This window comes from Anarrhichthys ocellatus, unplaced genomic scaffold, assembly GCF_004355925.1.
Source record: "Anarrhichthys ocellatus isolate YVR2014 unplaced genomic scaffold, GSC_Weel_1.0 scaffold36, whole genome shotgun sequence".
Classification (NCBI taxonomy): Eukaryota; Metazoa; Chordata; class Actinopteri; order Perciformes; family Anarhichadidae; genus Anarrhichthys; species Anarrhichthys ocellatus.
In genome coordinates, this window is record NW_022280066.1 from 969,822 (window position 1) to 992,637 (window position 22,816).

The 22,816-nt window shown below is 40.1% G+C and overlaps 1 protein-coding gene and 1 long non-coding RNA gene across 2 annotated transcripts in view; both read left to right on the forward strand.

Annotated features, from left to right (window-relative positions):
- Window positions 1–22,816, forward strand: part of alk (ALK receptor tyrosine kinase) — a 383,896-nt gene that overhangs the window by 229,845 nt on the left and 131,235 nt on the right. The window lies entirely within an intron of this gene.
- Window positions 1,692–11,318, forward strand: LOC116394007 (uncharacterized). Its single transcript, XR_004213419.1, has 3 exons — window positions 1,692–5,037; window positions 5,136–5,225; window positions 5,513–11,318. It is a non-coding gene; the product is annotated as an uncharacterized LOC116394007 (long non-coding RNA).

Here is a 22,816-nt window from a genome sequence, read left to right on the forward strand (position 1 = left end):
CTAATAATACTAATAGCTAATAAAGACACACAGTAATCATCACTGTAGAGGTGTTTTCTCTCTGTAGTCTGTTACCTCTTTAACAAACTGTGTTCTGTGTTCTGTTTATAAGCGCAGGATCGATTTCTACCATCAGAATGCGTTTGTCTTATTTATGAATTATTCGCGTCTGTACGTTTTGAAATTCTGATTGTGACGTCATTATTAATTAACCCAGAATATGATTATGGTTTCTCTTAAATACTGGAATTAATTCATTAGGCTCCATGTTTCAGGTTAAACTTAAATGATAAAACTCATCAAACCCGACACTCAGGATTAATCAGCCTCACGTGACTGAATGAAATGATGATAAATGATGTAAAAAGTGTTTAGTCTCTCCAGCTCTCTCTGACTTAAATTGTATCCATAATAAAGTTATTGAGGGAAACATCAGATCATGAAAACACAAATCTTTCTAATAAATGTAGAAAGTTGTTTGTGGTCCTTTTGTTGTCAGTCTACAATGAACATTTATTTAAACCAGACGGTGAATCAGAAACCTAATCAAATATAAACTAGTTTAATCTGTGATCTGTCTTCACTCTGGTATGAAACTCCAGTGATATTTAGAAGTCTGATCAGCTGCAGCATCCAATCACATAACTGATGAAAAATGAGGGGGCGTGTCGGCAGTCAAAAGACTTCCTGGAAGTCTGTTCTCATGCGTCCTCGCTCCCCGCTCCTCCGAGCTACATAAGAGCTTTGGGACGCCGTCAATATGGCGGCGCAGAACAAGTTCCGGTTCAAGCGAGGATCGAGGAGCGAGGAAATGACAAATAAGAGATTTGGAATGTACCCCGTAACTTCAGTAGCTCTGTAGGTCTGATAACGCCGCTGGACACGCCGCTCACTAATCGCTCCAATAACAGCTGCTTCCTCCTCAGAAATGCAGACTTTAACTGAACAACAGCTGCTAGTAAAGACAACAAGGTCAGTAACACTTGTAATCAGTTGTCCATGTTGAATTAATCGATAGTAGTAGTCGATCGATAATCAAGACTATTGTTGTTTGTGATCTATCGGGAAACGGTCACGTGATAGGAGTGTGACGAATCAGGGAAGGACACGCCGTGACTGCTAAGAACCAATCAAGTACCGAACATGGGTGTCTATGTCATCGTTTCTAAACTTATGAGTTTATGAGCCTCCACATGAAGAGGCAACTCCGGAGTTTTCAAGCTCCAGAGTTTTCGGTGCTTTGAAAACTCCGGCGTAGTGTGGCCGAAAAAAAAAAAGAAGAAAAGTCACGGAGGAAAATAGAGTTTAATTCTTCATGGACGTATTCATCTGCTTTCACTGCCAATGATGCTGGCTTACCTGTATGCTTGAAATGTGGCGAGAAATTAGCAACCACACTTCCAGAACAAGCAGGCAGCATTTGCTGAAAAGTGTCACGCTGGAGATGAGCGAAAAAGAGCGATTTCTCAACTGCTGCAGCAAACTCTCCTCTTCATAAAAGTTTTATATTGTTCTAACAGGTAAAATAGCAATAAAATGTCAATAGATGTCTTTATTCTTGTTCTATATTTTCATAAACACAACAAACTATAGTTTTTGTATATATAATCTAACTATCTATAAAAGTTTATAAGCTGTGATATCAAATAGCTTTTGCAGGCTGCAGACAAATTTGATTTGGTGGAAAATAGAGCAAAATGTCTCTTTGGATAGTAAAAGTTGCCGACCCCTGGTCTAGGGAGAAGGGTATGTGAGTCCAGCGGTTTAAGGGATCTTCGGTGGATTTACGGATGGGGGTAAAGTTAAGGTGGAACAGCTCTGGAAGATTGGAGGAAATGTCAATGCCCAGATATTGAATGTTACCAGTTGGGATGTTGAAAGGTAATTTTGGTCTCGTAGCCTTCCTCCATTAGTTTAAACACTGCAGCTAGTGATGCTGATGTTTTTTGAGGATTGTCTACCTTTGATGAGACCATTTTGGTCAGAGTGAATTAATACATGGATGACTTTCTCCAATCTGATACAGTACTTCACTCATCATTTTGATGCCTCGGTTGACGAGTGGTATGAGGCGGTGGCTTGAGCAGGGAGTGGGATCCTTGTTAGCTTTGAGAACAGCTGAGGTGAGTGCAATTCATATCTGGAGGGATGTTGGAGGATTTGTAAATTTCATTATCTTAATGAATTGTGGCGATATTGTGGTCCCAAAGAGCTTGTAAAGTTCAGAGGGGAAACCATCTGATCCAAGTGCTTTCTCACTGTCATTTTGCATAATGGATCTGTCCAAGGTGTTTGAGATTCTGGTAACTTGGAAAGACCTATATTATCATAGAATGTGGTTATTGTTGTTAGATTACACATGCAAATGTAGAAGTTGCTAAAGGAAGTTTGAAATATTGTTTATATATAAATTAGGGTGTAAATAGTATTCGCTTCTGAGTATTCAATAGCTTGTGTAATAGTTAATAGAGTTAATAGAGCTGAATTGTTAGATATTTTTCTAATTTGTTACTGTGTTTAAAGTAGTTACACTGTAAAACAGCACAGCCCTGTTTAGTTATGTCCACTTACTTCTTCTCTTTAACTCAAAGAGCTCTGACACATTTTACATTTTTAACTCTACTGTTCAAGTTCTTGAATGTTAAACTTACAGTAATTCATTGTGTTGACTTTTTGAGATTTGTAAGTTTTGATTGAACTTGTTTTTTGAAGTTATCAGTTAAAAAAAACAATGGAGACAAAAGGCGGGAGGGGGGGATGAAATAACATATTTGCTGCAATGTTTGAGTTTTAAGGAAACTGTCTTTTTTAAACCATGGCCAGGTTGAAGTTTAGACATAATCTACTGGTTAAACACTGCAGACAATTCATATAGTGAAATTCCAATGAAAATATAGGCATTTTATGGTAAACAAGAAGGACTATTGCCACCTGCGGAGGGAGACTATGTACCTGACAACTGCCAATGAATTGAGGCGGAGGAACATAACGTTACTTTCTGCCTGCAACAAGAAGAGCGGACAGAACAGAGCGCAGTGAGGATTTTTTTCGCTGGGCTTCAGCACACAGAGGTGAGTTTAAATTATGACTTTGAGTATTTTTCTTAATTAATATCATGTGTAACGTTAGTAATGTAACACAGTTATGTAGGTCGGGTTTTTTAAAGGCTAAATGTGTGGCCTTGATGTTTAGCTGGCTTAACAGTTTCCCCGGTCTGTTTTGCCCGCGAACTTTTTAAAAGACAAATGGTGGACCTATTTCGTCTGTTGTGCTTTTAATAAAACGTATTTAATGTAGAAGTATAAACTATTGGTTAATTCTTAATGTGACCGCAATATTATTTTTTATTCAACATTAGTCAGCAAGTTTGCTAGCCTCCACTAACGTTACTCTGTCTTAAAGTAGCTCATGCCAGCTGGATTCACATTGAATGGCTGAGTCACTGCCTATGCTTTGCTCCTCTTTATATTTTAATGCCAGTAACGTTACTTATATTAATGCGGAGCATGCCGCTTATTAGGAACGCAACTGCATTCAGAGCAAAGACTGTATAGCGGACATTTTGACCCCCCTCCCCTCTCCTCTCTCCCTGCTGTGTGTGCGCGCGTGCATGTTTGTACGAGAGTAGGCTGAACTCTACACACAGCGGACAGCAGAGTAGAAACGGCACAGAGATGAAGAGACGGACTTTTAGTGATAGTTTACTCCTGTCTTAGAGTAAAAACATTCATTTAAAATGACAACAAATCCTCCAGTAGAGACGATATGAATTATTCAGACACGTGTCTTTGACCGCTCCCTCTGCAGTCAACTCGCTTCATCACTGGTATGTTTTACACAGACAAACGGAGCTGGCAAATGGTTGAATTAACTACGTCGAACGTCAATTGTAGGTTAAAAGCAAATAGTTGAGCCTTGTTCAGTGAAGGGTCTCCAAACAGTTGACATTTTGTTACAACCAGCCCCTCCTATTACCAGCAGTGTGTGTCTCCACATCAGCAGACAGGATCAGTGAGGCCATAGTGCTGTTAGCCAGTTTAATGTTAACTGTTGAATAGTACAACTGTATGTAGTTTGTTTTTCTAATGTTTAGACTTGACATACTTAATGAGATATATTATGCAGGTTAGGGCCTGGCACTAAATATTCTACAAACAAGTTGATACTAACAATTATACAATAAATTATATATGTATTATTCTAGTAATCTTTGACAGGTTGGAGGGTTTCAGAGACTTACTTTACTCATTCCTGAGACTTGCGCTGTTGAATTGGATTATATTGAGAGGCGGTTCTCGTACTCTCTACAAGTAAATGTAATACATTTCAACATCACAATCTATTGTCTCACTTATAACAAAACAAATCTAAAACTGAATATTTTAACCATCATCAAGTTTGAAACTCTTGCAGGGCTATCATTATACTGCACACAATTTAGCTAACTCAATAAACTGAATAAGTGTATTTGAAAATTAGATGTATCAATCGGTTTATCCTTTTTTTCTAATCTAGAGGTTGTTTGCTTCAAAATCACTTGATCCCTGTTTTTGTTTTAAGTATTTTGAAATTGTAAAGATTGATAATTTAATCATAAAGGAAATAAATGTTATATTTGTGTTGAATACATATATTTGCTTTTTTCACTAAACATGCAATTCATTTAATTTTTTTCTGTTTCCAGATATCATCAAGAATGTCCAGTTCATTCTCCTCCAATGGACAAGGAAAAATAATCCAGCATTATAAACAGCATCATGGACATCATCGTAGGTGTTTAGGCCTTGTCTGTATTTATGATGAATGTTTGAAGACATTTCAAACCCAAGCTGAACTTAAAAGACATTTTAAAGAACATCTGAAAGAAGGTCATACAATTGTGAATAGTTCAGTAGGATTGTCACTAAAGACCTGCTGGAGTCATTCCTGGATGGACTAGATGCCTTGGTGCCAAGTCTTCTAGAGCTGTACAAAGCAGGTGTTTCATCGAGCAGGAGATTGCGTCTGAGCGGTGTGCTGCAGTGTCTGCAAAAGGAGGTATGTACTGTGTTGAAAAAAAGTTTCTTGTTATTGTGTATTAAAATTAGGATTATAGCTTTGGTATCACATTCATCTACTCTTGCCTGTTCTTGTAGGACACAAACCAAAACAGAAGAACAGCCGCCCTGCTTGGTCTTCCATGCTATCTTTCAGAGGATTCCACCGACATAATCCGGATGTGTGACGTAAGAAACTGTATTTACACCTTTACTACACTCAATTTTTGTAATGTGACAATGGTAACATTTTTCATGTTCATTAGAGTTATTACCATACCCTTCAGCGCTCTCCCTGTCTGTATTACTATTGGTTGAGCTGGTAATGGTAGCTTTACTGCAGCAGAGCTGGTGATATTATAAGTCTTCAAATTATTGGAAAAAATAAATAAATTATAGTCTATTAATTAGAGTGGCAGTTATGTTTTCAATTTGGAGATGTCGGTTAAGATTTGAATGTCTTTATACATCTTCAGGCTCATGGAGAAAACCTTGATGTGATCATGAAAGGAATGCAGGTTGGACTGTTGATTGGACACGAAGGCACTCTGCAAGATGCATTTCCTTTGGAAGTCTTCAATGTGGCTGTGGTAGCAGAGGAGAAGATCATCCTACATAAGCTCGGAGACATCCCCACAGGCTTTGCCATGTTAATGGCAACAATCTACTGCCTTAACCTGGAGTACCCCCGGAATATGAAGTTCACCTGTGAGTTCCTTCAGAGGGTCATTATGAACATTAAACCGGACGAATGCTCAGCAAGAGTCCATGGGCTCAGAAACAAACTGCTCAGATATCGCAAGTAAACAAATCTGAAGTCACATCTGAAGTCCCTGTTTGGAGGAGGCTGTTATTCTGGACTCTAACTTTGTTGTTCATACAAACACTGTTCTTGGTTTAACAGGAGTTGCATATTGGGTATAGACAAAGCAAGTCAAGTTTTGTTGAAAAATGTAAAAGTGAAAAACCTTACAGACTGCTCTGAACTGTAGGTTGGTTGTTTAAACATAAAAAAAAACTTTGCGATGCACTAACTTTTATAACGAAAACACAAAACAAAACTTAAGAATTGTGTTTTATAAAGTTCCCAGTATCCCACATTTTACCTCTGCATGTCTTCTCTCATTCCCCCTTTCTCAAAGTATGCGATTAAGTCATCCCCTTTTTCAGTGTTTACAATGTTCTTGTTCATAATTGAGATTTTATGAAACTATATTCATTATCTCACATTTTGCCTCGTAGTAACTTACCTCAACACTTCTAGTTGTCAACATAAGTTATATGTTAATATTATGTGTTGAACATGACTGTATTGATGTTGTGGCCTGTTTAAGGTACTAGTATGCAACATTTTTGTGGATGATTTTATGAACCTCTTTTAATTATCTCACAGTTGTATAGTGACAAATGTGAGGTAGTTAAAAGAGGTCCATAAAATGTCCACAACCCCACCATCTGTCTGTCTGTCCACAACCCCACCTTCTCTCAGATTGCCTCCACTTGTATGTGGTAACATTGTTTTAAACAGCTATTTAAGTGTCGGCATGTTTGAGATGTACTTAAACACAATGTTCAAGCTTGTGTATCTTTTCATCAAATAAATGCTATATTTTTAAATCAGAAGTAAGAATTATGGGTGATTCAATTTTTTGATAAAGCAAACTTGCAGTTATCAGTCAAGTTAACTTTTATATGTAAGTTGAAACCAATTTGGAATTTAAATCCTCTTAACTTGAAATGGCAAGTTGTATACACATGGTTAAGTTATTTTAACTTGAAACTGAGCTACAATAATGCAGAAATGCGTGTTGGTTTCACTAGGTAAGGAAAGTTTTCTTGACCTGATAATGTAAAACAATTCTTTGTTTTAACTCGCTGTATCAAGTTCAAACAAGTGAAGAAAAGTTCAATCAACTCTGACAACTTGAACAGTAATGTTGAGACAACATTGCAGTTAAATCAACTTGATGAACTTTAATTTCTGAGTTGAATCAAAAGCATTCTTCAAGTTAAGTTAACTCACATTTTCAAGGCAGCAGGTGAACTTTCATTTGCAAGTTTAACTGACTTGAAATGTCTTACAGTGTACTTTTTAGCTTTTATATGACACACTGGGTCTTCTTATTTATGATGTTATTAAGATTTGTTTCGATTAGTTCTTTATTTGTACATCCTCAGATTGATGTGGAGCTACACCACTCAGTTTGTCCAGTTGTTGCTCTTCCTGTTCTTTGTTGGAGTATGAGATCATCCTCTCATCCCTGCCTTGGCTCTTTCAAAAACTATAGACTCGGTAAGGTTGTTGGAGAGTCACTTAGTTCAAAGAAAGATATCCACTCTCTATTCAAGTAAGAATCTATACGCAATGATGTCTTGAGACTCCATCTTGTGCATGCTTTAAGGGTGGTTTCATTAATAAAGGTAAACTTTACTGGAACGAATACTCTAAATAATAATGTGATGCATTTCTACGTGTTAGTCTGATATGAGCAAGTTGATTGTGAGGAAGTAATCTATCCGGGAGAAAGAGTTCTGATAGGGTGAGTAGTAGGTATAGTTGAGTTTTTTTACTCACCAAACATCACCAAGACCAATGTCAGTCATACAGTGTTCAACGGTTTCAGATGGTTACCACAGTCTGTGGAATGTAGTGATGTTTGAACGGTACAGTTTTCTATAATTAGTATTTTTTTTTTCTTTAGTTGTGAAAAGAAATGATGAGAACATGCAGCGATGTCATCATTTGGACTGTATACTATAGCTATTTAACACTTAACTGCCCCAATGGAACCACTGATTGTTATGTATCCTCCTTCAGGATCTGCTTTGATGAACTTATTGTTATGGTATTTATTTGTCACTCAGCACTGCAACGCTTCTTTTCTTTGAATTTCAAAATATGCAAGATATATTAATTACATTAGTATTTATTTAAGGAACACAGACAGAACATGGAAGACTGATCATAATAACACTATTTTGGGCGCAACTAAATTGGCGTTAACTGGCGTCACCACGGTTTTGTAAAAATATGATTTTGTTCTCGTAAATTCAGTTTACTAGAAAAAACAAGTGGTTCTTGGAATATTCCCTCCCTCCCATGATTGTATAACTGTTTCTGATATACCTATACCAGACACAGTCATAGTCTTCTCACCACTATGCACCCCCCACCCCACATCTGTCTCAGATTTCTTCATACAGTATATAACTATACTTGAGGGAAGCATATTTAGGACCTCTGAAGACAGGCAGCAAAGGACTTGACTCATCAAACAGTGTCAGCGCTCTCGGTAAATGTCAGCATCCCAAGTGTCTCCGTCAGCAGTGAAGGAGAGACGGGACGAGCGGAAGGGGGGAGGGCTGAAAGATGTGTGTGTTGTCTGTCTGTGTATATCTCTACATGAACAAATACATGAAGTGTCTGCACATGCACGTGTGATATGTCTCATATGGGGTAACGTGACTGCATGTGGCCATGGTAAACTATAGGGGCAGTGAGCGAGGTGACGCATTACACCCCTGTATCTCATCGCAGATCCCTTATAATATTCCCTCACACCCCGTCCATCGCACTCACATACACATGTGCAGGAGAACTCACAGTGTGCCGTACGTTCCTTTACTTTACATTAGCAACATACGCACCAAATGGCCGCGATTGCAAGGCGCATTAATGTGCCGCTCAATAGGCATCAGAACGATGCCTATTCTCACTGATCTTTCTCAGTGAGAAAGAGCAGCGATGCGTTCCTGCGGGAAGCGTTTTTTTATGTCATTTAAAGCGCGGCATTAGAGCACCATCATCTAAAAGCTCATCCGCAGGTTGTGTAATGCGGGGGAAGGAAGCTTCAAAGGTGGGAAGTTTTGATGCTACAGTTTGACATACACTAGGAACATTACAGCAAGTGATATATAATATAATATAAGCCGCGCAGCACATTCTCTCCCGCAGAAGCCTGCACATTAAAGTATCACAGCCGTGGTGTAGGAGGGGAAAGAATTACCGGAGCGCCATTAAAGCGTAAAGAAGACATAAAGTTAACATGCTTTACTGGATGTTACACTATGCAGTATGAAATCTCTTCTTTGTTTAAAAAGTATAAATACGTCAACCAAAGTAATGCATTACGGTCGATACAGTCTGGGTGTGCACGGACAATTCTTTATTGTAACTTGTCTCGGTCATGATGAAAGTTCATGAGACAGCTGACTGGAGACAAAAGCGCCGCCACATTTGTCTTCCAACTGAACCAGCTGTAATCCCTCTAGGTAAAGAGGATTATTCTGGCCTCTAACCTAATTATTCAATTCTACAGTCCCATGAATGTAAATAAAACGCGGCCTCATCACTAACAGCGTATATGTATATGTGATGCGCAGTAGATGCACTTAGCAAGTTGAATAATTGCCAACTGCTGCATTACTCTGCTTGTAAATTAGAATAAAGAAATCAATATACACTGTGTATGACGCTGGGTAGAATGAGGAAATGTGCTTTTTAAGACGAGTCGCATGTCCAAGGCCTGTTTGTTATGATGTGATTAAATACATCACTGTATGGTGATATATTATGCAAACCAGGAGAGTGTTGTTGTTTGATTGTTCAATTAGAAAGGGTTGTCCTTTAAATCCAAAATTGCCTTTTGGTGCTTTTGTAATACAACATCCCCATAAAGTCATTAAACAGCTGTTCTGTGAAGTCGACCCAGGTCACATCTGTTAATGTAAACCTTAATGATGCAGAGGGGGCAGAGTCCTTTCATTCTCTGTTTGTTGGATAAATAGGCTTTTGAGGTGATACCAACCACTTAAAGTTGTTCCTCTCACGCTGTTGGGTTTTTATTCTAAGTTCCACTTCCAGCTTTAAAACAGATAAATAAATAAAAATGTATATCTTGCCGTGCACTTGGTTAGGTTAAACGCTGCTGTATGTAATCATGGATTACCACGGGAATGTCCCTTTTATATCCAGCCATCCAAGTGCCACTTTATATTTTGTCTGCAATATAATTTGTCTCTAACTTAAAACTCTTCTTAGAGCAGGAGCACATCCAACCCGCAGACAGCCTCTCACAGCCATGTTCCGATGAGTGAAGCTCAACCGAGATGGGTCACCTCGAGGCCCTCTCGTTGGCAAAGCGGTGCATTCATCCCCGGCAGCCTTTGCAGCTCGTCCACTCCGACGCTCAGTGCTCTCTGGAGCCGACCCCCCAGAACTCAGACCGTGCTCGCCACAGAACCGGGCCTGGTGGCATCCTTGTAGCTCTGGATCCGGGGGTGCTGCCATGGAGGGTTGCATTTGCTGGAGATTATTTGGAGAAAAGACCAAGGCGATTTATGTGCCATGTGGTATGCTGGCAGACATTGCTGCCACTCTGACCCAAGGCTCCACAGATTTGTTTTCCAACTAAAAGCATAACTCAAACGCCTTTATTGTTCTGTAACTTGTAAATTAAGTGGATTGTTTGTGCTAGATCTAACACGTACTGGGCCAAATGGTCGAAGTTGTGAAATTAGATTTTGGATCCAATATAGTGATTTATATAAATGTTGCATTTTGGCCCGTTGACATAACGCAATGTTGCCAATGTGAGCTATTGTTTGTAATTTATTTAATCATCTTTTCATAATGACCATTTGATTCCACACTGCCACCGTGTTAATACGCTGTTATGTAAAATCTGAATCCCTCATTGTTTTGGTTAAGTCGTCCTCTTGATTGATTCAAAAGATTACCCATGATGCCTAAATGAACCTTTGAAGAATAGTATGGTGCATTTTCAAATCGTTAAAGATCAGTGTTCTATTCTGATACATTATATTTAAGTGAGCACTAATGTTGAGTTTAATCACGTGGCCTGTAATAAATAGAGCCAAACACTAAGCAGGGGAGGCTGTGCATCGTGGGCGATTGGTCATGTAGGCACAGTGGCTAAGAGGTAATCTAAAGGGATATACAGTATATTTATATTTTTTTATCTGTCTTCCTTTGACCCCCCCGCCTTCTTTGCTATCTTGCTGTTTCAAATGTAAATGAGATTTGTTATAGTGGCGGCCGCCACTGCCACTGTTCCCGCTGCCTTTTATACCCGCTTCCAGAGAAAGGAGGCAGCCGCATTTTTTTCATCGACTAACACATTCTCCATCTCCAACCCTGCTATTATACGCACATTAGAGAACATCCCATAATGAAACCTGTCAGGCAAATTGACACAGGAAAGAGAATATGAAAAACATTACATGATTACAGGGCAAAAACATAGTTAGGAAAAAAATATTGTCATTACATTAGAATATTTATATATATACGTATGTGTGTATATATATGTATATATGTGTATTAGTGATAGCTATTTTATAATTTAATAATTTGTCATAAATACACTATATGTATTCTAATTATTTTTCCCATTATCTTATTTTCTCATTGCACAGCTACTGTCTTCCTCAGTTGCTCTGCTTCCAGCGCAGCTTGTTTTAAATTAGAGCTTTTATCCAATCAGATTTCTCCTCTATGCTGTCTCTCAGTAAAAAAATCTGCCCGGAGGCCTTCAGAATTTCAAGTGAATCCCTTTGCAGTTTAAGTAAATGGGGACGATATTGTTGATTGTCATAGTCTTCAACCAATCAGATCTTTAGTTTGACATGTTGGGCGTGTTCTTTGACGTGCCAGAGCCTGCTAGCTGGCCTACAAGTGCGTCAGCATTAACGTGCGGCTTGATTGGTCAGTGGGCTAGCGTGACATGTTGTGAAACTAGCTAGCAGAACTTTGTAGTAGTAAGAGTTAAAGTTTAAAGATATGTAAGAAGTGTTTACGTGACATTACATTTTTAGCGTTTTGACATGTTTGGCGGTGACAATCCCAATATCTGCTGCCTCTGTCGAGCGGACATTTTCAGCCTCAAACTTATTAAAACGTATTCAAGAAATACAACTGCGGAGGCTCGACTGTCTTCACTGGCGTCCATGAATGGAGAAGGACTTCTTACTGGAAATGAACCGATGTTGTGTACAACCGCGGTATTGAACTCTTTGTAATCAAAGAAAGGAGGATGGACTTTGTCTTTAAGTGAACAGCAGCTTTGGTAAGTGAAGTGCATTTCTGTTTTTACATCTGCAGTAGCGTTACTGCTGTGTTCATTTGTCTATTGTGTCGTTTTTATGATATGGTTAATATTGTTCCCTCTGATGTGAATAATATTTGAATGGTGCTCTTGAGTGTGTGGTGGAATGCGTGTTTTAGCACTGTAGTTTTGCTGGATTGTGCAGAGGCCTGTTGAATCGTGTTATTTGGGTTTTATGTTATTCTACCTGCTTTGTTGTCATATAAATATATGTGACTGGTTCTTGTGAGTTTGTTCTTGTCATTGTGTTAATTACATTGATGTTGACTATATGCATTGTCCGTTAATAACGCAGCATCCTATTATGCGCGTATTCATGTCTTTGCAGTCTGCAGTTAGTGTACATAGCATATAATATATATATATAGTGCATGTATATGTGTATATATATATATATGTATACGTATATGTATATTTGTATATACGTATGTATATGTATATATATGTACTGTTCAAATATATTACACGCCGCCCATCTCAAACATTGTGCCTCTCCTCTGATACACACACATAGTTTCCTCAACACAACATTATCACAGCGTGTCTGTAGTGTTTTGGTTGCAGCTCCCGATGGGACTTCATAAAAAAAGCTCCGGAAATAAAACATTTGAGCCTCATGCAGGCACCAAAAAAGAAAAAAGAAACATTGTATCCACAGATGAGTTATATCGTGTCATCCTCAGCTTGCCTACTCCACAATCCTCACTCTCTTAATCTTTCCCCCCCTTCTTCTCCGCAGACAGGTTACATAAGGTATGGTTTTCATTCCCACCCTCCCCTCTGTGTTCATAGGCCCCTCCATCTCATCTAAGAATCTCTAATCATATTTTCCCCAAAGTTGCATTGTTCATTCCTGACAGATGAAGTTTTACACAAGACGAGAGGAAGGTGACATTTGGGGAAAGAAACGGTGGCCTAGATTCTTTTTTTTTATGAAAGACTGAACCAATGAAAAGGGCATGATGAAATTTCAAGCCAAGACATTAAAAGCTTAGCACCTTAATCACAAAAAGTCTTCTTTGTTGTGATGCACATTTCGCATCAAGGCAATTGTGAGATAGATGATAGATTTCCCTCACCTTCCTGGCCGTTCATGTTGTATCTTGCAGGTATATATACAAGTGGGGAATCAGTGTTACCTCACCATAAAAAAATGGCAGTTGCTAAGACGAAAAACATATATAGTCAACTACGAGCATATTTAAGAATTTCACATTAGGTGCACATTCACCGGAAATGTACTTTATTGCATAATAACACAAAGGACAAAATTATGTGAAGTACTGGATAGAGAGAGAAAACAACAATGGTAGAGAAGTGCGACAGTGGTTGCTCGTCTTCTAAGGTGTCGTATTTGAACATAAAACACCAGGACCAAGAGCTTCTACCAGCTTTTAACCGTGACGTTTTTATTCCCGATTTAATATGTAGAATGATTTCATTGGAGATCCTCCCGAGTCCTTTTATGTGTTTTCCTATCCCACATCAGGGTAGTTGTTAGGCTTTTATAGCTCAATGTAGTGACCTGGATTGACCCTCTGTTAAAATAGCAATACAGGCAGGAAGATGGGCAGCAATCTGTCTTGGAGAGCTGAGAGTACTAGTGAAATCATCTGGTATAGATTTGTTTGGAATAAATACCTGCAAACTACAATCAAAACTGTATGCATGCCTTTGTACACAGTCTCACAATTTCTGCACACTTGGTCCTTCTTGTCCATTGTTCAGTGGCCTGTCTCATTAGCAAACAGTGCTTATCTCTTCTTATTTGTCTCTTTGTTGCTGTCAAAGAAAATGAATTAAATCCTTCCAAAAAACAACCAAAGCAATACAAATAAAATGTTCTAGTGTCTGTTAGATATTGACACTCACTGTGTAGTTTTTTTCGAAATGTTAATCTTGAATTACAGCTTCAGGAATAGATAATAATTCATTGGCATTATGAAAAGCCAATTTCACTCTGGGCATAGGAAAGTGTACAGTTCGTCCTGTGGGAAAGTCAAATCAAATGAAATGGTGAAAATCAAACTCAAACACAATTTCTCACAAAGCAAAGCAGTGTCGGAAGTTCTTAAGACTACTTCAGTCAGGAACACTCTCGTCATAAATGTTAACCATTTATTACAACAAATGGAAATACAGTTAAACTCGGCGCTGATGGCTCCGCTCCTTTAATGCTCCCCGGATTAGCCAGCAGCTACCGAGCCAAAACGGGCAGCACCGACATCAAAGAACCTTTTTCAAATACATTTCAACCATTTACCGTGAAAGATGAACTCTGAACTAAAGAAGGGCGGAGGCTGGGGAGGAGGAGGCAAAGCTTTACAGCGTAGGTGTAGAATGAATCAGTGAGGAGGGAGCCATATTTAAATAAACCTCTTTGAAGTGAGAGTGGGCTGTGATTGGTGTGTGGCCGATTGGAAGCTATGATTCAATTGGCTGGCTGTCAGCTGGTTACATCTGGGGGCGTATGACTTCCGTGTCCTGCATGAACTAATGCGATGCTTCATGAGTCCACCGTCACACTAGGCCCTGTGAGGCTATTATCCTCACTGTAAGGAAAAACCAAACTGTTAGATAGATAAACCAAAGTCGTGGACAAAGTTACATTTTGACATGATGGTGGCCGGGTAGACACAGAAGTTCACAAAGAAGGTGAACGTATGCAACGAATCGCATGGTAATTCATCCAAAACAGATGTCGAAACATTTCACTTTGAAACACAAATTACAACCTCATGGTGGCTCTGGAGTCAAAATCAGGGGATCGCAAAAGTCATTGGGATTCATCCTCTGGGGAACATGAACGCCCCGCTCTGTGCTCCAATGGCTGTTGAGCAAGCTTGGAACTGATTAACTGATCCTGACGGAACTTTGGTCAACTTCCCCCCTTCCTGTTATACTTCCATATGCTACATCTGTTCAAAAGTGACATTACTAGTACTACCTAATTATGTAGGTTAAATTACATTGGTGTCACGATCTTTACACCCACATTACATTACATATGATGGTAATGTTAGCAAAACCTTAGCTAACTAACTAGTTAGTGTAAGCTATGGCTACATCAAGTGGAGTAAGCCTAATTTCAGTCCCCCAACTTCTGCCAAGTTTAATTCCTCCTTATTTTAGTGGTAACGGTAAAGAGATTTGGCAAAGGACAGATTGGTTGACGTATTTTTAAGAAAACATTAATTATCGTTTACCAAAAAAGATCAAGGTTAACATTCAGTAGTTTTAATCATCCCTGTAAATTCACTTTTTGTCTTCTACCACCCCAACAGGAAAAGTCACCTGAGTTGAAGTTATCATTGTGAATATGTCCTTCCATTGGATACTGTAGTCCTAATGTCCTTCCATTGCATACTGTAGTCCTAATGTCCTTCCATTGGATACTGTAGTCCTAATGTCCTTCCATTGCATACTGTAGTCCTAATGTCCTTCCATTGGATACTGTAGTCCTAATGTCCTTCCATTGGATACTGTAGTCCTAATGTCCTTCCACTGGATGCTGTAGTCCTAATGCCCTTCCATTGGATACTGTAGTGCTAATGTCCTTCCATTGCATACTGTAGTCCTAATGACCTTCCATTGGATACTGTAGTCCTAATGTCCTTCCATTGCATACTGTAGTCCCAATACACACTGTCGCCAAGTTTCTTTTTGACAAGCTTGTCCAACCTAGCAACAGTAACTAAAGCGGGCGGGACATGGGCACACTCAATTGTTGAGACAGATCACAAAAAACAAAAATGTCAACATTATGATACCGTATAGAGGCAAAATCAGGGGGTCACCAAGGTCATAAAAGTCACCCTGTGGGGAACAGGAATGCCCGAACCAAAGACAATCCATCAAATGCTTGTTGATATATTTCAGTCTGGACCAAAGAGTTACAGCAAGTTCAAACCATATCTCTTTCATCCAGAAGGAAATCGCTTTTACTGATTAATTGTTGAGCAGCCTCAGGGAAACGGAGCATACTGTTTCATTCAAAGACCATAGTTTAGTAACTACTTGACATATTGCTATGTAGCCTGCGGACAAGCCTGGAGACATGAGACTTCACTTAATATTATAGTATATGTAAATGTATATTTATATTTTACCCTCACTAAATGCCCAGGCGTTTTGCTTTAGAAATATTGATTAGTTTGTCTGTAGCCTCCAGGCATCTGATCAGCCAGCCATTAGTCAAGTGTCAATTTAGGTATGGTTATGATGCAGGTCGGATGAAACTAAAATGAAAAAGGCAATAATATAATCTGAATAGCAAACCTCCAGTGTTTTGGTTGCATAGTATTAAGTATAAAGCTGTACTGTATGGCTACATAAAAACACATTGCAATCCAACTGTATGAGGGATGGGAAGCCAGATTCTAGCCAACAAGAACTCTAACATATCTGAATACAGAATAGTTGAGGAGACGCTCAGCAGCTTTAGGTCCAGTTAGAGTGTCCAAGATGATCGGAGATGTGATCTCAAATGCCTCTATTAGGGGCAATTTAAACCATAGCTCTGTAAGTAGCTCAATACGTTTGACCTGGTCAGTGAGGCAGTGTGACCCAGTCTTTGAGCCACCCAGGGATTTTCAAACATGACTGTCTCATCACATACTGTAATCTGCAGCTCTCCAATATTTCTTTCTTTCTTTCTTTTTTAAAGAAAAGTGATTGTATAATTATCAGATGAAGTCTTTGTCTCGCTATACACCCATGTTGATTGGACTTCATTATCAGTGCATCAAAGTTTCTCTTCGCTGTCTTGTTTTCTTGTGACAGCACAAACAAATGCACGCTGAAACATTGCCTCGAGCATGTGCAGTGACCCGTCTGTGACACATTTAGTGTTGTTTGTGACCAGAGTAGAATTGAGTTTGTGTCAGCAGGACATGCCGCGATGCAGTCACCTGGTTGGCCGGGTGTGAAACCCGATACGTGAAGGCCTTCTCCTCGGTGTTCGTAGTTCATTAGCAGTGACACGCGTAGATTTTAAGGCATCCGTCATGACGGCGTTCATCTGTGGAGGGACAATTTAACAGTTTTCTTATAAATCAGTGAGCAGAACAAGGAGGAATTATGAACATATTTAATTGAGGACTTAGTCACATAGGGCAGACATTTATTCATTATTCATTCACTATAAACGCAACATGGAAAGCGCACAAAAGAAAGAAAATCAGCTGAGATGAATCTGTATTCACGCTGCATGTTTTGGCTGCCAGCCGAGGAACAGATATCCTGTGCAACTGCCTGAACAGCAGTGAGCCACCTTTAGCCCGGGGCTCCACTTTTAACATACAGTGAGGGGGGGGGGGGGATGAAAAAGGAACTTTCACTCGTTGTCCCCTCCCTTGGCACCTCTAAAATTGGTTTCGCTGCTTTGGGTTTGGTCCTCATTATTGCACAGGCCATTACGGTGGTGGTGGTGGTGGCGGGCAATGCAGAAAAAGGCTCTTTCTGCAGCCGTCCCCAGGGAGCCTGATCCCCAAGTTTGTTGGACAATTCCAGATGCTTAACTCCGATCAGGTCATTCTCCATTCAGCGTCGCCATCTGGTAGAATGGCACTTTGGTTGTTGAGGTGCCTCAGAGGGCCGCTACAGGGGAGATGAGAGGTCGCGTTCAAAACTATGAAAAGCTGCATTTACAATCTGAGAACGGAATCTGGAGAGAACGAGGTGTCGCAGGACAATCAGGTCATCCATCCAATATAATGAGAGCAACTATAGTGACATAGTGCATAGTGCATAGTGTCGGTGTTGATCAACATTGATTATATTCTGTATGACCTGTGAAGGTTTGTCTTCAATGATTCCGTGTAAAACATAGAAAATCAGATTGCTCAACCAGCCACATTAATTCATTACTTTCATCATCTTTTATGTTTATAGTTTTTCCTAAAATGAGCAAAACAATGTCTCTGTTGAACTTGTAACCTTTCTGACGGTTAACATTAGAAAGCTCAATCGTCAGTCATTTCAAGTTTGCTGAAAACAAAATCCAAACATTCATCATGATTCTTCTGGACTTTTCCTGCACAAATGCTGTAATGTTGCCAGATTGTCGAAATATGGTAAATAAATAGCTTTGACTCTAATCATCCTGCCGAGCTTATTGGCTTTCCTGGCAGGAGTGAATCTCTTGCATGGAGCGTGCCCGTGAATATGTGATTTTCATGCAAAGAGGTTAATATTTGTGGGTAAATTTGCTCTGCTTGTTGTTGATCTTTCATGACCGGACTGAAATGCACAGCTGTCACTGCTCACAGTTTAGGGACATTTCCGTCAACGCTCTCGCACCGGCTCATATCTGGAAGAGAAACAGATGGTCGTTATGCCCCCCCACCCTTCTTCCTGAGGGTTACTTCCCCCACAAGTAGTTACCACTTGAGCCGCACTCACACATATGTTCATTATCTGCAAGCGCTCAATTGCTCCTCCACGACATGGCCTCTGGCATCCGTGCTGCCCGCTCCTTCTCCGGCAGCTGCAAAGGCACACGTAACAATTCCTCCTTTCAGACTCCCGTATCAACCAACACAAATCCATGTGCACGAGTTGAGCTTAATCATTGCTTTGCAAATTGACCGTGAATTTTCGTAGGAGGAAAATAGAAATTGACCGTTTTTGAGGCGAGTGCCAGCAACATGGGGCGTCAACTGCCTTGAAGTCAGCCTGCACAAAGAGTGCACGTTGAGTGTGCTGGTGATGCAGCGTAGCCGGTGTTATTCTCTGAGATGCTGCACCTGTGCTGCTGCTGCTGAGTGGTGTGGGGGGTCCTGAGGTACCTGCCTGGTCATTGCCAAGAAGATGAAGGAAACAGAGCCCACATGCTGAACTCTTTAAGTGCATTACGGGTTTCACGTCTTAGCTGTGGAGACCGTGCGTGTGCCGGGCATCAGCTGGACCTACAGAGATAACTCGGCAAGCTTGCTGCTTGTGAGAGCAAGTTACAATGCTCTAATGTGCCACTTAGGCCTCTCTGTGCAAAATAACTCTCATTCTGGCTAAAATCCCAAACATGCAGACAGATACAATGCCAGTAGTAGTTTTAGAAAGACAATGTCCCGCAAAGGTTCTGGCACTGGCTGCGTAGTCATTTCTGCTGCTAATCCGGTTCACGGACGTTACCAGTGCTCCTCACGGCTCCTTTGACAACAGCAAAAGTAGCGCTTCTCGTTTTAGCCTTGAATCACATTACTATACTACGTGAACATGTTTGATGTGAGATTTATACAAATTATTGCTCAAATATTGTTGGTCCGAATCATCTGATAGAATCCTATAAACGGTTTCATTATGTAAATGTATTTTTTTCTATTGGTAACTACTTAATGGAAATATTTTGTGTGCAGATTTGTGGTGATGTGTGTTCACGCGATGACGCTCTGCACCATCGGAGTAAAGCGTTCTGTCCTGAGCTGCCGTCATCACGTTTAACTGCTGTTTCAGAGCTGTGAGACCAGTGTTGTGTCTAGGTGTTGAGTGTATCGACAGAGAAGAAAAGGGAGAGGAAAGATGCCACCCAAAATGATTAATAGCTTTTTACAAACTGTGTGGGCTCAGAGGCACAGGAAGCTTACGGGGAGGCAAACTCATTAAAATATGCAAGAATTAAGATGGGTGTGTATGCAATAGATAGATAGATAGCTACTTTATTAATACCGCGAGGGGGAATTATTTCGCTACAGCAGCAATTATGGTACAGGTAAAAATCTTAAATATAAAATGCAAATATCAAATGCACAATATATACAATGAAATAGAATAATATTGAATTAACTAACTAGTGCAAACATTTAACCAAACAACAGTGTAACAGTGTTATAGTTGTGTGGTTGATCTGGCCAGAGGTGATTTATTATAAAGTCTTATTGCAGGAATGTTCTCCTGTATTTGTCCTTGTGACAGCGGAGCTGGATGAGTCTGTTGGAGAAAGTGCTCCCCTGTGCCTGCAGTAGGTGGTGGTCCAGGTTATCCAATATGGATAATAGTTTCTTCAGTGTCCTCCTCTCCACCACCTCTTCCAGAGTGTCCAGTTTGCAGCCAACGATGGAGCCGGCCTTCTTAACCAGTTTGTTAAGTCTGTTGGTGTCTCCGGCTCCAATGCTGCTCCCCCAGCAGACGGAGAAGTACAGTGCACTGACCACAACAGACTGGTAGAACATTTCCAACATCTTGCTGCACACGTTGAAGGATCGAAGTTATCTCAAGAAAGAGAGTCGACTCAGCGTTGATGTTGGTCTTCCAGTTCAGTCTGTTGTCGATGGAGACACCCAGGAACTTGTACTCCTCCACCATGTCCTGCAGCCTTGCCTTGGTGGAGTCTCACCAGCTGTAGCAATGTGGTCCGGGAAATCCGAGTGCAGCCATGTCTCCGTGAAACACATGCGGCTACACTCAGGGAAATCCCTATCGGTCTTTACCGGCGCCAAGCTTGTCCGTCTTATTTGCCAAAGACCTCACAAACAAATGTACGGTCCATTGTCTGACCGTTACTTAAACCAAATGTTAGACTTCTTGTTTCACATGTAGAACGAGCTGCAGTCTCCTGGCTGAAAGATCCATCCACCACTCCACCCGCCCGCCCGGTGTGCGCTTCAACGGTCTTTATACTTCCTCATTCATGATGTTGTGATGCTGGATGAGACCAGTCTGGTATATGATGGAATAGTGCCATAAGAATGTGCCAGAGGCCAACATTTTTGACCGTTGGGGGGCATGCCCACAGACACCCCCTAACCAGCTACTTTTCCCCCATTGGCTGGCTACCTCATATAATGTGGAAGGCCCAGATTATGATTATGATTAGATTTACTGGACTATAGTTTACCTTTGCGTCATTGGGAAATAACTTTAAATAAAAACATAAAACAGTGCGTGTTACAACTTACAGTCCTAAAGAACAACCAGTACACCAGTCCTTCGTGACCAACCTACATCTCTACACCTACATCCCCCTTCAAAGCTGTCTAGAACCTGGCCTGTGCGGCGGTTGTCTTATAAAAGACTGACAATTTTATAAACATTTTATAATGTACTCTATAGGCACAAACATAAGAACATCTGTAGTATAAAAAATATGATTTTATATATACAGTGTATATATATATATATATATATACATAAGCATACACACAGTAATTAGACTGGAAGTATAGGAACATTTTTTGTCTTCTTTTGGATGTAGACAAGCCGGTTGTGATGGACCTCAAGTCAGCAGGCAGGTGAGAGGCCAGAGCATGTTGTAGTGGAAATGGACACATGAATCACAGAGTGAGGACATGGAATAGTGGCAAAGTTTGAGTGTGGATTCATCTATTTCCCTCTACTTCCTAACATATTCCACCCATATAAGGTGAAACTCTCTCATTGTCGAATGCATTTTTTAATACCCTCCTAGCTATGTAGTATAGAGAATATTATAGATCCAAGAAGAATTTCAAATAAATCTGCTACTTCAGCACCACGGACAGAGCCATGGATCTATCAACACACAGCACAGTTCTAGTCCTGCTCCTGGTCGGGGCCATAGATTCTAACTTTCTAACTAAGTTTGCATAACAGGTTAACAAGAGGCCTGCATTTTGCTCATTTTGCTGAAGGGCAATTACCGCAAAGACTTGATAAAATAATTAAAGACACTGATCCACTGCAGGCTTTAATTGTTTTATAGAGTGCTGCAGAATTGATTCTACCCAGAAAGGAGTCAGAATTTGTTTCCACTTCCAGTTCCTTCATCTCGCAGTCCATGTGTTTTTTTTATGATTTTTGGTTAGATGCCTGAAAAAAGACGGGAATAAGAGATTTCCATTTTTTTATTCTACAATATGAAATACATCATTAGAAACCCTTCTTGTGAATTGTGAAGCTTTTAAGTGTCTTAAGAGGCTGTTGCTAACAAGTGGCCAAATGCAGTGCTGACAGTAGGCCAGTGCTTACGCAGTACCGGCACCTCTACATTTGACTCTTTGGTGTATCGGGACTTTCTCTCGTGAAGTTTTAAGTCAAAAATATTTCTTGATGGAGCAACATCACACCCAATATCTCCTGGTATCTTTTATTCACTGTAGATGTTCAGAATGTAGGCTAATAATGATTGCTGATACAAGCAAACCACGGCAACATGTGAAGAACAGGAGTACCGGCACTTATTTAGTACCGGCTGAATGAAACCACAAAACGTCATCACGCCGACTCGTCTGCCTTTACATCCTGGATGTGTATACTCGCACTCATGCGACCGCAGTGGAATTTGTTCATAGCCTAGCGTTAGCGCTTTACTTCTGCCATTTGCATTCGCACTTCAAAAATCGCAACAGTGGTGTTCATTTGTAGAATGTCTGAATAATGTCTGAATAAAACCTGTAAGTATCATGAACTTGTTTGCCACAGAGCGTATTTTCTGCAATATTCCAAAATCCGATGGAAAAATTCCATTGTTTTTTTTATGAGGGAACCAGTGCAAAGGTAACGTCCAGGGTTGGCATACAAAAATACATGATACCTGCAACACTCTATAGTCATCATGACTATTTGTGACAGTCACATTTATGAAAACAGGGCGTTCTTTATTCTTTTCCCTCCAAATTATTCTTGTAAAAGACCGATCCCTTGTACTTTGTCTCTTTGATATAAATATCTTGGTTTTTA